The 15359-nt window shown below is 39.2% G+C and overlaps 1 non-coding gene across 1 annotated transcript; it reads left to right on the forward strand.

Moving 5' to 3' along the window:
• Positions 1 to 15046: 15046 nt before the first annotated feature.
• LOC130977332 (small nucleolar RNA R71) lies at positions 15047 to 15150 on the forward strand. The gene has a single exon (XR_009085028.1). It is a non-coding gene; the product is annotated as a small nucleolar RNA R71 (small nucleolar RNA).
• Positions 15151 to 15359: the final 209 nt, after the last annotated feature.

The raw sequence follows: 15359 nt of genomic DNA on the forward strand, positions 1-15359 counted from the left end.
AGATTTTGAAAATATTTTGAAAAAAATTTTTGAAATTTTTGAAAATGATGAAAAAATGGAAAAGATATGATTTTTGAAAAAGATTTTAAAAAGATAAGATTTAAAAAGATAAGATATTTTTTTTGATTTTTGAATTTTTTTTTTATGAGAGAGAAAAACACTAAAAATACTCAATGCATGAAAATTTTAGATCAAAACACATGATGCATGCAAGAACACTATGAATGTCAAGATGAACACCAAGAACACTTTGAAGATCATGATGAACATCAAGAACATATTTTTGAAAAATTTTCAAGAAAAGAAAACATGCAAGACACCAAACTTAGAAATTTTTCATGTTTAGACTCTATGAATGCAAGAATGCATATGAAAAACACCATACAACACAAAACAAGAAAATATGAAGATCAAACAAGAAAGTTCATCAAGAACAACTTGAAGATCATGATGAATGCTATGAATGCATGAATTTTTCGAAAATTTTATGCAAGAAAAAGATGAACATGCAATTGACACCAAACTTATGACTTGACAAAAGACTCAAACAAGAAACACAAAATATTTTTGATTTTTATGATTTTTCTAATTTTTTTGTATTTTATTTGATTTTTTCGAAAAACATATAAGAAAAAGAAAATAAGAAATTCAAAATTTTTAATATGAATTCCAGGAATCATGCAATGTTAGTCTAAAGCTTCAGTCCAGGAATTAGACATGGCTTAATAGCCAGCCAAGCTTTTGTGAAAGCTTCGGTCCAAAATACTAGACATGGCCAATGGCCAGCCAAGCTTCAGCATGTAACATCAGAATATCCTGCTCATTACTTATCAAATATGTAACTTGCCTCTATGCTGATGGTTTGGAAGCCTCAGTCCAAAATAATTTAGACATGGCTTTACAGCCAGCCAGGCTTCACATGTTTCATGAAACTCTAGAATGCATAGTAAAAAAATTTTGAATAATTTTCGAAAATAGGGAGAAGATTTTAAAAAGATTTTCGATTTTTTTTAATAAAATAAAAATTACCTAATCTGAGCAACAAGATGAACCGTCAGTTGTCTATACTCGAACAATCCCCGGCAACGGCGCCAAAAACTTGGTGGACGAAATTGTGATTCATTCTTTTCTAACTCGAAACAATCCCCGGCAACGGCGCCAAAAACTTGGTGGACGAAATTGTGATCAATGTTCTAACTATTTTGAGAGAAATCATTATTATGGCACTGGTTGAATTCACAACTCCGTTCAACTAACCAGCAAGTGTACTGGGTCGTCCAAGTAATAAACCTTACGTGAGTAAGGGTCGATCCCACAGAGATTGTTGGTATGAAGCAAGCTATGGTCATCTTGTAAATCTCAGTTAGTGAGTGGAATCATAGGGTCAAATGGAATTAAATTGGATAAATAAAATAAATAAAACGGATAGAAGTACTTATGTAATTCAATGGTGGGAATTTCAGATAGGTGTATGGAGATGCTGTGCTCCTCTTGAATCTCTACTTTACTCGTTGCTTTCATCCGATCCTTCTTACTCCTTTCCATGGCAAGCTGTATGTAGGGCATCACCGTTGTCAGTGGCTACATCCCATCCTCTCAGTGAAAATGGTCCTCTGCGGCTGTCACTCGCATGGCTAATCATCTGTCGGTTCTCAATCAGGTTGGAATAGAATCCATTGATTCTTTTGCGCTTGTCATCACGCCCAGCCTTCAGGAGTTTGAAGCTCGTCACAGTCATTCAATCCCAGAATCCTACTCGGAATACCATAGACAAGGTTTAGACTTTCCGGATCTTCATGAATGCCGCCATCTATCTAACTTATACCACGAAGATTCTGTTGGGGAATCTAAGAGATACACGCCCGGCCTAAGGTAGAACGGAAGTGGTTGTCAATCAAGCGCGTTCATAGGTGAGAATGATGATGAGTGTCACGGATCATCACATTCATCATATTCTTGGGTGCGAATGAATATCTTGAAATAGGAATAAATAGAATTGAATAGGATATCATCTTAATGGCATTGAAACTTGAGGTACAGCAGAGCTCCACACCCTTAATCTATGGTGTGTAGAAACTCCACCGTTGAAAATACATAAGTGAAAGGTTTAGGCATGGCCGAGAGGCCAGCCCCCAAGGTCTAAGGACTAGGCGTTCAAAGATCTGATCCTAAGATCTAAAGTGATCAAAAGATGTCAAATACATTAGTTAAATGTTCTATTTATAATAAACTAGCTCCTAGGGTTTACATGAGTAAGTAATTGATGCATAAATCCACTTCCGGGGCCCACTTGGTGTATGTTTGGGCTGAGCTTGATCAATCCACGAGCGGAGGCTTCTCTTGGAGTTGAACTCCGAGTTATGACGTGTTTTGGGCGTTCAACTCCGGATCATGACGTTTTTCTGGCGTTTAACTCCAGACAGCAGCATGTACTTGGCGTTCAACACCAAGTTACGTCGTCAATTCCCGAATAAAGTATGGACTATTATATATTGCTGGAAAGCCCTGGATGTCTACTTTCCAACGCCGTTGAGAGCGCGCCAATTGGAGTTCTGTAGCTCCAGAAAATCCATTTCGAGTGCAGGGAGGTCAGATTCCAACAGCATCAGCAGTCCTTTTGTCAGCCTTTTTCAGAGTTTTGCTCAAGTCCCTCAATTTCAGCCAGAAATTACCTGAAATCACAGAAAAACACACAAACTCATAGTAAAGTCCAAAAATGTGAATTTAACATAAAAACTAATGAAAACATCCCTAAAAGTAGCTTGAACTTACTAAAAACTACCTAAAAACAATGCCAAAAAGCGTATAAATTATCCGCTCATCAACAAGCTTATGGAATAGTAGAGGACGTGCTAGTAAAGGTTGAAGGCCTTTACATCCCTGCTGATTTCATAATCATAGACACTAGGAAGGAAGAGGATGATTGCATCATCCTTGGAAGACCTTTCCTAGCCACAGCAGGAGCTGTGATAGATGTCAACAGAGGTGAATTTGTCCTTCAATTGAATGGGGACTACCTTGTGTTTAAGGCACATGGCCATCCCTCTGTGACAAAAGAGAGTAAGCATGAAGAGCTTCTCTCAGTTCAGAGTCAAGAAGAGCCCCCACAGTCAAACTCTAAATTTGGTGTTGTGAGGCCACAACCAAACTCTAAGTTTGGTGTTAAAACCCCATATCCAAACTCTAAGTTTGGTGTTGGCAACTATACAACATTGACCTGATCACCTTGTGGCTCCATGAGAGCCACTGTCAAGCTATTGACATTAAAGAAGCGCTTGTTGGGAGGCAATCCAATTTTATTTATCTAATTTCTATTTTATTCTATATTATTGTTATTTTGTGTTTTATTAGGTACATGATCATGAGGAGTCACGAAAAAATCATAAAAATTAAAAACAGAATCAAAAACAGCAGAAGAAAAAATTTACACCCTGGAGGACGCACAGGCTGGCGTTCAACGCCAGTAAGATGCATCTGGCTAGCGTTCAACGCCAGAACAGAGCATCATTCTGGCACTGAACGCCAGAAACAAGCAACATTCTGGCGCTGAACGCCAGGAATGTGCCCAGAGAGGAAAAACTGGCGCTGAACGCCAGTAACAAGCATAAAACTGGCGTTCAACGCCAGAAACATGTTACATTTGGGCGTTGAACGCCCAGAACATGCACCAATGGGCGTTTGAACGCCAGAATGGTGCACGAAGGCATTTTACATGCCTATTTGGTGCAGGGATGGAATTCCTTGACACCTCAAGATCTGTGGACCTCACAGGATCCCCACCTACCTCGCCCTCTCTCTCTCCATTCATGGTCATCCCTTCTGTTTTTCATTCACCACCTATATCTATCCACTCTTCCCCAAACACCCCACCTACCTTTACAATTCAACTTCTCTTTCCCACCCAATCCCACCCATATAGCCGAATCCATCTCCCCTCACTCACCTCCATTTTCTTCTTCTTCTTCTTCTTCTTCTATTCTTTCTTCTCTTGCTCGAGGGCGAGCAATATTTTATGTTTGGTGTGGTAAAAGCATAGCTTTTTTGCTTTTCCATTACCATTAATGGCACCTAAGGCCAGAGAAACCTCAAAGGGAAGACAAAAGCTTCCACCTCTGAGTCATGGGAGATGGAAAGACTCATGTAAAGGGTTTATAGCTCAGTGGTAGAACATGTGGCTGCAAATCAAGAGATCCCTGAGATACCTCAGGGGATAAGTTGTCCTCCACACAAATATTGGAAGCAACTAAGGGTAGAAACACCAAAATTACTAGGAATCATTCAATAGAAGCAAGGAAGAGACATAGAGGAGCTCAAAGAGCACCATTGGACCTTCAAGAAGGCGCCACCCTCACTCAGGTGGATTCATTCCTTGTCCTTATTTCTTTCTGTTTTCAGTTTTTAATGTTGTGTTTATCTATGTTTTGTGTCTTTACTTCATGATCATTAGTATGTAACCATGCCTTAAAGCTATGAATAAAATCCATTAATCCTTCACCTCTCTTAAATGAAAAATGTTTTAATTCAAAAGAACAAGAAGTACATGAATTTCGAATTTATTCTTGAATTTAATTTAATTATATTGATGTGGTGACAATACTTTTTGTTTTCTGAATGAATGCTTGAACAGTGCATGTGTCTTTTGATCTTGTTGTTTATGAATGTTAAAATTGTTGGCTCTTGAAAGAATGATGAACAAAGAGAAATGTTATTGATGATCTGAAAAATCATGAAATTGATTCTTGAAGCAAGAAAAAGCAGTGAAAAAAAGGAAAGCTTGCGAAAAAAAATAGCGAAAAAAATAGAAAGAAAAAGAAAAAGCAAGCAGAAAAAGCCAATAGCCCTTAAAACCAAAAGGCAAGGGTAAAAAGGATCCAAGGCTTTGAGCATCAATTGATAGGAGGGCCCAAGGAAATAAAATCCAGGCCTAAGCGGCTAAATCAAGCTGTCCCTAACCATGTGCTTGTGTCATGAAGGTCCAAGTGAAAAGCTTGAGACTGAGTGGTTAAAGTCGTGATCCAAGGCAAAAAGAGTGTGCTTAAGAGCTCTGGACACCACTAACTGGGGACTTTAGCAAAGCTAAGTCACAATCTGAAAAGGTTCACCCAGTCATGTGTCTGTGGCATTTATGTATCCGGTGGTAATACTGGAAAACAAAATGCTTGGGGCCACGGCCAAGACTCATAAGTAGCTGTGTTCAAGAATCAACATGCTTAACTAGGAAAGTCAATAACACTATCCGAAATTCTAAGTTCCTAGAGAAGCCAATCATTCTAAACTTCAAAGGAAAAAGTGAGATGCCAAAACTGTTCAGAAGCAAAAAGCTACAAGTCCCGCTCATCTAATTAGAATTAATATTCATTGATATTCTGGAATTTATAGTATATTCTCTTCTTCTTATCCTATTTGATTTTCAGTTGCTTGGGGACAAGCAACAATTTAAGTTTGGTGTTGTGATGAGCGGATAATTTATACGCTTTTTGGCATTGTTTTCAGGTAGTTTTTAGTAAGTTTAAGCTACTTTTAGGGATGTTTTCATTAGTTTTTATGTTAAATTCACATTTCTGGACTTTACTATGAGTTTGTGTGTTTTTCTGTGATTTCAGGTAATTTCTGGCTGAAAATGAGGGACTTGAGCAAAACTTTGAAAAATGCTGACAAAAGGACTGCTGATGCTGTTGGAATCTGACCTCCTTGCACTCGAAATGGATTTTCTGGAGCTACAGAAGTCCAATTGGCGCGCTCTCAACGGCGTTGGAAAGTAGACATCCAGAGCTTTCCAGCAATATATAATATTCCATACTTTATTCGGAAATTGACGACGTAACATGGCGTTGAACGCCAAGTACATGCTGCTGTCTGGAGTTAAACGCCAAAACACGTCATAACTTGGAGTTCAACTCCAAGAAAAGCCTCAGCTCGTGGATTGATCAAGCTCAGCCCAAGCATACACCAAGTGGGCCCCGGAAGTGGATTTATGCATCAATTACTTACTCATGTAAACCCTAGGAGCTAGTTTATTATAAATAGAACTTTTTACTATCATAATCTCATCCTGGATTGTATTTGGAATCTTGTGATCACGTTTTGGGGGCTGGCCATTTGGCCATGCCTGAACCTTTTACTTATGTATTTTCAACAGTAGAGTTTCTGCACACCATAGATTAAGGGTGTGGAGCTCTGCTGTACCCCAAGTTTCAATACAATTACTATTACTTTTTATTCAATTCTCTCTTATTCTTATTCCAAGATATTCATTCGCACCCAAGAACATGATGAATGTGATGATTATGTGACGCTCATCATCATTCTCACCTATGAACGCGTGCCTGACAACCACCTCCGTTCTACATGCAACTGAGCTTGAATGTGTATCTCTTAGATTCCCCAACAGAATCTTCGTGGTATAAGCTAGATAGATGGCGGCATTCATGAGGATCTGGAAAGTCTAACCTTGTCTGTGGTATTCCGAGTAGGATTCCGGTATTGAATGACTGCGACGTGCTTCAGACTCGCAAGTGCTGGGCGTTAGTGACAGACGCAAAAGAATCAAGGGATTCTATTCCAGCAGGAACGGGAACCAACCAGTGATTAGCCGTGCTGTGACAGAGCACGTGAGCGTAGTTTTCACTGCGAGGATGGGATGTAGCCTTCGGCCAGTGTGATGCCTCCAGACGATTAGCCATGCGAGTGACAGCGCAGAGGACCATTTTCCAGAGAGGATACAAAGTAGCCATTGTCGAACGGTGAACCCCTATACATAGCTTGCCATGGAAAGGAGTAAGAAGGATTGAAGGAAGAGCGAGTAGTGAAGTAGAGTTTCAAGAGGAACACAGCATCTCCATACACCTATCTGAAATTCCCACTATTGATTTACATAAGTATTTCTATCCCTTTTTATTTTCTATTTTATTATTAATTTTCGAAACCATAAACCAATTTAATCTGCCTAACTGAGATTTACAAGGTGACCATAGCTTGCTTCATACCAACAATCTCTGTGGGATCGACCCTTACTCACGTAAGGTTTATTACTTGGACAACCCAATACACTTGCTGGTTAGTTGAACGGAGTTGTGAATTCAACCGGTGCCATAATAATGATTTCATACAAATACAAAGAATATGGATCACAATTTTGTCCACCAACATGCAAATCATATGAATAAATGTATGAAAGATTGATAAAATCCACTCAATTAAGCATAAGATAAACCATAAAATAGTGGTTTATTAGTATCTTATAGATAAGAAATATAAAGTTGAATGGTAGGATTAAAATTTAGATAAGGAAATAAAACCTAGCGAGTTAAACATGGTGATATGATCATGTAGTATGCCATCTGATAATAGCCTAGAACTTTTTTCCCAAATGGCTTCAGGTCGTACCATTGTGTTTGATCACAAAAGTGTTGCAAAAAGTTTGCGCACATAGTGTCTAGATCCCCAGTGACTTGCTTCTTCAATTGCGTCAATATATTCTTGATCATCATCTAATAAACCTCGTGCATAACACACATCTCTAAATGAAAAGTAGATGACACCATTGTATATATTAATATCTTGATAGCTGATTGGACCTCTTACAATATTCAATAGCATTCTAAGATAGTATAATTCACTGGATGATAGTGGGACAAAGAATAATCTACCAATTACTTGAGCACTTTTTCTTGGTTCCCAAGTTCTGATGCTTTGTTTGCAAACAAAATGAGTTGGCAAGTCGTTATAAGTTAATTGTCTGGCTAATTCATAAGTTGCATTTGCTTTGAACCATGCTATGAACATTGCTTCTTGGATTGTTGCTTTGTTTATCGTGGTTTGCAATGTGTCGTTATCTTCAAATAGAACCGTCTACTCATCAGGCAAGTGAAAACTCAGCCGTTCAACTGATGGTTCCCTATAATGTATATCATATGCAAATATTCTCCAAGAAGATTCACATGGAGAGATGTACCAACAATCATAAAACATTTTTATTTCATCAACAATGAAATTAGCACGATCAACTATTGAATTTGAATAAAAAGATGCTGTTACTCTATCATTTCCTTTGTTAATGTACTTGAATAGATACTTGATTGAACGTGATTGATTGCACCACTCAACATTTATATGAGCACCATATTTTAACAATAGGAATCTATTATGAGGCACAACATAACGATTATCCAACTGAATACCTGAAACCTCAATGGTTCTGTTATCATCTCGATGCCTATATACTGGATATCCATTCTGATCAATGGTAGTAAAATCAACAATTTTTTTTGGAAAATGACAAATGCATTGAACATTTTTCATGCAAGGGGAGTTTTTCTTTGCAAGCCCACATGGCCCATGTACCATAAAATGCTTAACTGGTTCATAATAATTTAGATCATGTAATGGATCTGTGGTGCACGAAATTGTGATATCTAATAATGGCATTCAACTTGGTATGTGTGTTTATAACTCAACACTTTCTTCAAAACTTCGCACAACTAACCAGCAAGTGCACTGGGTCGTCCAAGTAATAAATCTTACGTGAGTAAGGGTCGATCCCACGGAGATTGTTGGTATGAAGCAAGCTATGGTCATCTTGTAAATCTCAGTTAGGCGAATAATAAATAAGTATGGAGTTTTCGAATAATAATAATAATTAAACATAAAATAAAGATAGAGTTACTCATGTAATTCAATGGTGAGAATTTCATATAGGCGTATGAAGATGCTGTGCTCCTTTTGAATCTCTGCTTTCCTACTGCCTTCATCTAATCCTTCTTACTCCTTTCCATGGCAAGCTGTATGTAGGGCATTACCGTTGTCAATGGCTACATCCCATCCTCTCAGTGAAAATGGTCCAAATGCTCTGTCACAGCACGGCTAATCATCTGTCAGTTCTCGATCATGTCGGAATAGAATCCATTGATTCTTTTGCGCTTGTCATCACGCCCAACAATCTCGAGTTTGAAGCTCGTCATAGTCATTCAATCCCTGAATCCTACTCGGAATACCACAGACAAGGTTTAGACTTTCTGGATTCTCATGAATGCCGCCATCAATTCTAGCTTATACCACGAAGATTCTGATCAAGGAATCCAAAAGATATGTGCCCGGTCTAAGGTAGAACGGAAGTGGTTGTCAGTCACACGTTCATAGGTGAGAATGATGATGAGTGTCATGGATCATCACATTCATCATGTTGAAGTGCAACAAATATCTTAGAATAGGAATAAATTGAATTAAATAGAAAATAGTAGTAATTGCATTAAAACTCGAGGTACAGCAGAGCTCCACACCCTTAATCTATAGTGTGTAGAAACTCCACCGTTGAAAATACATAAGTGGTGGTCCAAGCATGGACGAATGGCCAGTCCCCATGAACGTGATCAATAGTCTCCTAAGATGAATAATAGATTAAAACTGAGACCAAAGATGTTATGTGGTCAAAAGACCGAATGGTCAGAGACACCTAGTACAATAGTAAAATGTCCTAATTATACTAGACTAGCTACTAGGGTTTACAGAAGTAAGTAATTGATGCAGAAATCCATTTCTGGGCTCCACTTGGTGTGTGCTTGGGCTGAGCTTGAGCTTTACACGTGCAGAGGCTTCTTTTGGAGTTGAACGCCAAGTTGTAACGTGTTTTTGGCGTTCAACTCTGGTTCGTGACGTATTTCTGGCGTTTGACTCCAGAATGCAACATGGAACTGGCGTTGAGCTCCAGTTTGCGTCGTCTAATCTCGAATAAAGTATGAACTATTATATATTCCTGGAAAGCTTTGGATGTCTACTTTCCAATGCCATTAAGAGCACGCCATTTGGAGTTCTGTAGCTCCAAAAAATCCATTTCAAGTGCAGGGAGGTCAGAATCCAACAGCATCAGCAGTCCTTTGTCAGCCTTTTATCAGAGTTTTGCTCAGGTCTCTCAATTTCAGCCAGAAATTACCTGAAATCGTGGAAAAACACAAACTCATAGTAAAGTCCAGAAATGTGAATTTAGCATAAAAACTAATGAAAACATCCCTAAAAGTAACTGGATCCTACTAAAAACTATCTAAAAACAATGCCAAAAAGCGTATAAATTATCCGCTTATCACAACACCAAACTTAAATTGTTGCTTGTCCTCAAGCAACAGAAAATCAATTAGGATAAAAAGAAGAGAATATACTATAAATCTCAAAATATCAATGAATATTAGTTCTAATTAGATAAGCGGGACTTGTAGATTTTTACTTCTGAACAGTTTTGGCATCTCACTTTATCCTTTGAAGTTTAGAATGATTGGCGTCTCTAGGAACTTAGAATTTCAGATAGTGTTATTCATTCTCCTAGTTAAGTATGTTGATTCTTGAACACAGCTACTTTTATGAGTCTTGGTTGTAGCCCTAAGCATTTTGTTTTCCAGTATTACCATTAGATACATAAATGCCACAGACACATGACTGGGTGAACCTTTTCAGATTGTGACTCAGCTTTGCTAAAGTCCCCAGTTATAGGTGTCTAGAGCTCTTAAGCACACTCTTTTTGCTTTGGATCACGACTTTAACCACTCAGTCTCAAGCTTTTCACTTGGACCTGCATGCCACAAGCACATGGTTAGGGACAGCTTGATTTAGCCGCTTAGGCCTGGATTTTATTTCCTTGGGCCCTCCTATCCATTGATGCTCAAAGCCTTGGATCCTTTTTATCCTTGCCTTTTGGTTTTAAGGGCTATTGGCTTTTTCTGCTTGCTTTTTCTTTTTCTTTCTATTTTTTTTCGCCATTTTTTTTTCACAAGCTTTTGCTATTCACTGCTTTTTCTTGCTTTAAGAATCAATTTCATGATGTTTCAGATTATCAATAGCATTTCTCTTTGTTCATCATTCTTTCAAGAGCCAACAATTTTAACATTCATAAACAACAAGATAAAAATATGCACTGTTCAAGCATTCATTCAGAAAGCAAAAGGTATTGTCACCATATTAATATAATTAAACTAAATTCAAGGATAAATTCGAAACTCATGTACTTCTTGTTCTTTTGAATTAAAATATTTTTCATTTAAGAGAGGTGAAGGATTCATGGAATTATTTATAGTCTTAAGACATAGTTACTACATACTAATGATCATGAAGTAGAGACACAAAACATAAATAAACATATAGCATAAAAACCGAAAAACAGAGAAATAAGAACAAGGAATGAGTCTACCTTAGTGATGGTGGCGCTTTCTTCTTGAAGAACCAATGATGTCCTTGAGCTCTTCTATGTCTCTTCCTTGCCTTTGTTGCTCCTCCCTCATTGCTCTTTGATCTTCTCTAATTTCATGGAGAATGATGGGGTGTTCTTGATGTTCCACCCTTAATTGATCCATATTGTAACTCAAATCTTCTAGAGAAGTGTTGAGTTGTTCCCAATAATTGTTGGGAGGAAAGTGCATCCCTTGAGGTATCTCCGGGATTTCTTGGTGATGAGCCTCCTCATGCTTCTCTTGAGATCCATGCGTGGGCTCTCTTGTTTGCTCCATCCTCTTCTTAGTGATGGGTTCGTCCTCTTCAATGAGGATGTCTCCTTCTATGATAACTCCAACTGAGTAGCATAGATGGCAAATAAGATGAGGAAAAGCTAGCCTTGCCATGGTGGAGGACTTTTCGGCTATTTTGTAGAATTCAAGGGAGATGACTTCATGAACTTCTACTTCCTCTCCAATCATGATGCTATGGATCATGATGGTCTGATCCACAGTAACTTCAGATCGGTTGCTAGTGGGGATGATGGAGCGTTGGATGAACTCCAACCATCCTCTAGCTACAGGCCTGAGGTCCAGTCTTCTTAATTGAACCGGCTTGCCTTTGGAGTCTCTTTTCCATTGAGCTCCTTCAACACATATGTCCATAAGGACTTGGTCCAACCTTTGATCAAAGTTGACCCTTCTTGTGTAGGGGCGTGCATCTCCTTGCATCATGGGCAAGTTGAACGCCAACCTTATATTTTCCGGACTAAAATCTAAGCATTTCCCCCGAACCATTGTAAGATAGTTCTTTGGATTCGGGTTCACACTTTGATCATGGTTCCTAGTAATCCATGCATTGGCATAGAACTCTTGAACCATTAAGATTCTGACTTGTTGAATGGGGTTAGTCAGAACTTCCCAACCTCTTCTTTGGATCTCATGTCAGATCTCTGGATACTCATTTTTCTTGGGTTTGAAAGGAACCTCAGGGATCACCTTCTTCTTGGCCACAACATCATAGAAATGGTCTTGATAGGCTTTAGAGATGAATCTTTCCATCTCCCATAACTCGGAGGTGGAAGCTTTTGTCTTCCCTTTTTCTTTTCTAGAGGTTTCTCTGGTCTTAGGTGCCATAGGTGGTTATGGAAAAACAAAAAAAGCTATGCTTTTACCACACCAAACTTAGAATATTGCTCGCCCTCGAGCAAGAGAAGAAAGAATAGATGAAGAAGAAGAAGATATGGAGGAGAGGGAGAGAGGGTTGTGTTTTGGCCAAGGAGGAGAAGAGAGGGTTGTGTTGTGTGAAAATGAAGAAGAATGGAGGGGTTTATATAGTGGAGGGAGAGGGGTTAAGGTTTGGCCATATTGGGTGGGTTTGGGTGGGAAAGGGATTTTGAATTTTGAAGGTAGATGAGGTTTATGGGGAAGAGAGATTGGATGTGAGTGGTGAATAGGTGATGGGGAAGAGAGATTGAGGTGATTGGTGAAGGGTTTTGGGGAAGAGTGTTATTGGATTGTGTGAAGAGGAGAGAAGGTGAGTTGAGGTAGGTGGAGATCCTGTGGGGTCCACAGATCCTGAGATGATCCTATGGGGTCCACAGATCCTGAGGTGTCAAGGATTATCATCCCTGCACCAATGAGGCGTGTAAAATGCCCTCTGCATGCAATCCAGGCGTTTAATGCCAGATTGATGCTTGTTTCTGGCGTTGAACGCCAACTTCATGCTTGTTTTGGGCGTGCAACGCCCATTTGCAGCATGTTTCTGGCGTTGAACGCCAGTTCCATGCTTGTTTCTGGCGTTCAGCGCCAGCTTTCCTCAGTATGTATTTCTGGCATTTAAACGCCAGGATGTTGCTTGTTTCTGGCGTTCAACGCAAGATCCATGCTCTGTTCTGGCGTTGAACACCAGCCAAATGCTCCTTACTGGCGTTTAAACGCCAGTAAGCCCTTCCTCCAGGGTGTGCTTTTTCTTCTGCTATTTTTGATTCTATTTTTAATTTTAGTATTTATTTTTGTGACTCCACATGATCATGAACCTAATAAAACATAAAAGAACAATAAAAATAAAAATAAAAATAGATAAATAAAAATTGGGTTGCCTCCCAATAAGCGCTTCTTTAATGTCACTAGCTTGACAGTAGGCTCTTATGGAGCCTCACAGGTGATCAGGTCAATGTTGTAGACTCCCAACACCAAACTTAAAGTTTGGATGTGGGGATTCAAGACCAAACTTAGAGTTTGGTTGTGGCCTCCCAACACCAAACTTAGAGTTTGATTGTGGGGACTTTGTTTGACTCTGTACTGAGAGAAGCTTTTCATGCTTCCTCTCCATTGTTACAGAAGAACACCCTTGGGTTTTAAACACAAGTTAGTCCCCATTCAATTGAAGGACTAATTCTCCTCTGTTAACATCTATCACAGCTCCTGTTGTGGCTATAAAAGGTCTTCCAAGGATGATGCATTCATCCTCCTCCTTCCTAGTGTCTAAGATTATGAAATCAGTAGGGATGTAAAGGCCTTCAACCTTTACTAACACGTCCTCTACCAATCCATACGCCTGTCTTACTGACTTATCTGCTATTTGTAATGAAAATATGGCAGACTGTACCTCAATGATCCCCAGCTTCTCTATTACAGAGAGTGACATAAGATTCATGCTTGACCCCAAGTCACACAGAGCCTTTTCAAAGGTCATGGTGCCTATGGTACAGGGTATTAAGAATTTGCCAGGATCTTGTCTCTTTTGAGGTAAGGTTTGCTGAACCCATGTATCTAGTTTACTAATGAGCAAGGGAGGTTCACCTTCCCAAGTCTCATTACCAAACAATTTGGCATTTAGCTTCATGATGGCTCCTAGATATTGAGCAACTTGCTCTCCAGTTACATCTTCATCCTCTTCAGAGGAAGAATAGTCTTCAGAGCTCATGAATGGTAGAAGGAGGTTTAATGGAATCTCTATGGTCTCTATATAAGTCTCAGATTCCTTTAGGTCCTCAATAGGGGACTCCTTCTTGCCTGAGAGACGTCCCATGAGGTCTTCCTCATTGGGATTCACGTCCTCTCCTTCCTCCCTAGGTTCGGCCTTGTTGATTATGTCAATGGCCTTGCACTCTCTTTTTGGATTCTCTTCAGTATTGCTTGGGAGAGTACTAGGAGGAGTTTCAGTGACTTTCTTACTCAGCTGGCCCACTTGTGCCTCCAAATTTCTGATGGAGGATCTTGTCTCACTCATGAAACTTAAAGTAGCCTTAGACAGATCAGAGACTAAGTTTGCTAAATTAGAGGTGCTCTGCTCAGAATTCTCTATCTGTTGCTGAGAAGATGATGGATAAGGCTTGATATTGCTGAGCCTATTTCTTCCACCATTATTAAAGCCTTGTTGAGGCATTTGTTGATCCTTCCATGAGAAATTTGGATGATTTCTCCATGATGAATTATTGGTGTTTCCATAAGGTTCACCCATGTAATTTACCTCTGCTATTGTAGGGTTCTCAGGATCATAAGCTTCTACTTCAGAAGATGCATCTTTAGTATTGTTGGATGCATTTTGCCATCCATCCAGACTTTGAGAAATCATGTTGACTTGCTGAGTCAACATTTTGTTCTGAGCCAATATGGCATTCAGAACATCAATTTCAAGAACTCTCTTCCTCTGAGGCGTCCCATTATTCACGAAATTCCTCTCAGAAGTGTACATGAACTTGTTATTTGCAACCATGTCAATAAGTTCTTGAGCCTCTGCAGGCATTTTCTTTAGGTGAATGGATCCACCTGCAGAATGGTTCAGTGACATCTTAGAGAACTTAGATAGACCATAATAGAATATATCTACCATGGTCCACTCTGAAAACATGTCAGAAGGACACTTTTTGGTCATCTGCTTGTATCTTTCCCAAGCTTTATAGAGGGATTCACCATCTTTTTGTTTGAAGGTCTGAACATCCACTCTGAGCTTGCTCAGCTTTTGAGGGGGAAAGAACTTAGCCAAGAAGGCCGTGACCAGCTTATCCCAAGAATCCAGGCTATCCTTAGGTTGTGAGTCCAACCATGTTCTAGCTCTATCTCTTACAGCAAAAGGGAAAAGCATGAGCCTGTAGACTTCAGGATCTACTCCATTAGTCTTAACAGTCTCACAGATCTGCAAGAACTCAGTTAAAAATTGGT

The sequence above is a fragment of the Arachis stenosperma genome, chromosome 4, assembly GCF_014773155.1.
Source record: "Arachis stenosperma cultivar V10309 chromosome 4, arast.V10309.gnm1.PFL2, whole genome shotgun sequence".
Taxonomy (NCBI): Eukaryota; Viridiplantae; Streptophyta; class Magnoliopsida; order Fabales; family Fabaceae; genus Arachis; species Arachis stenosperma.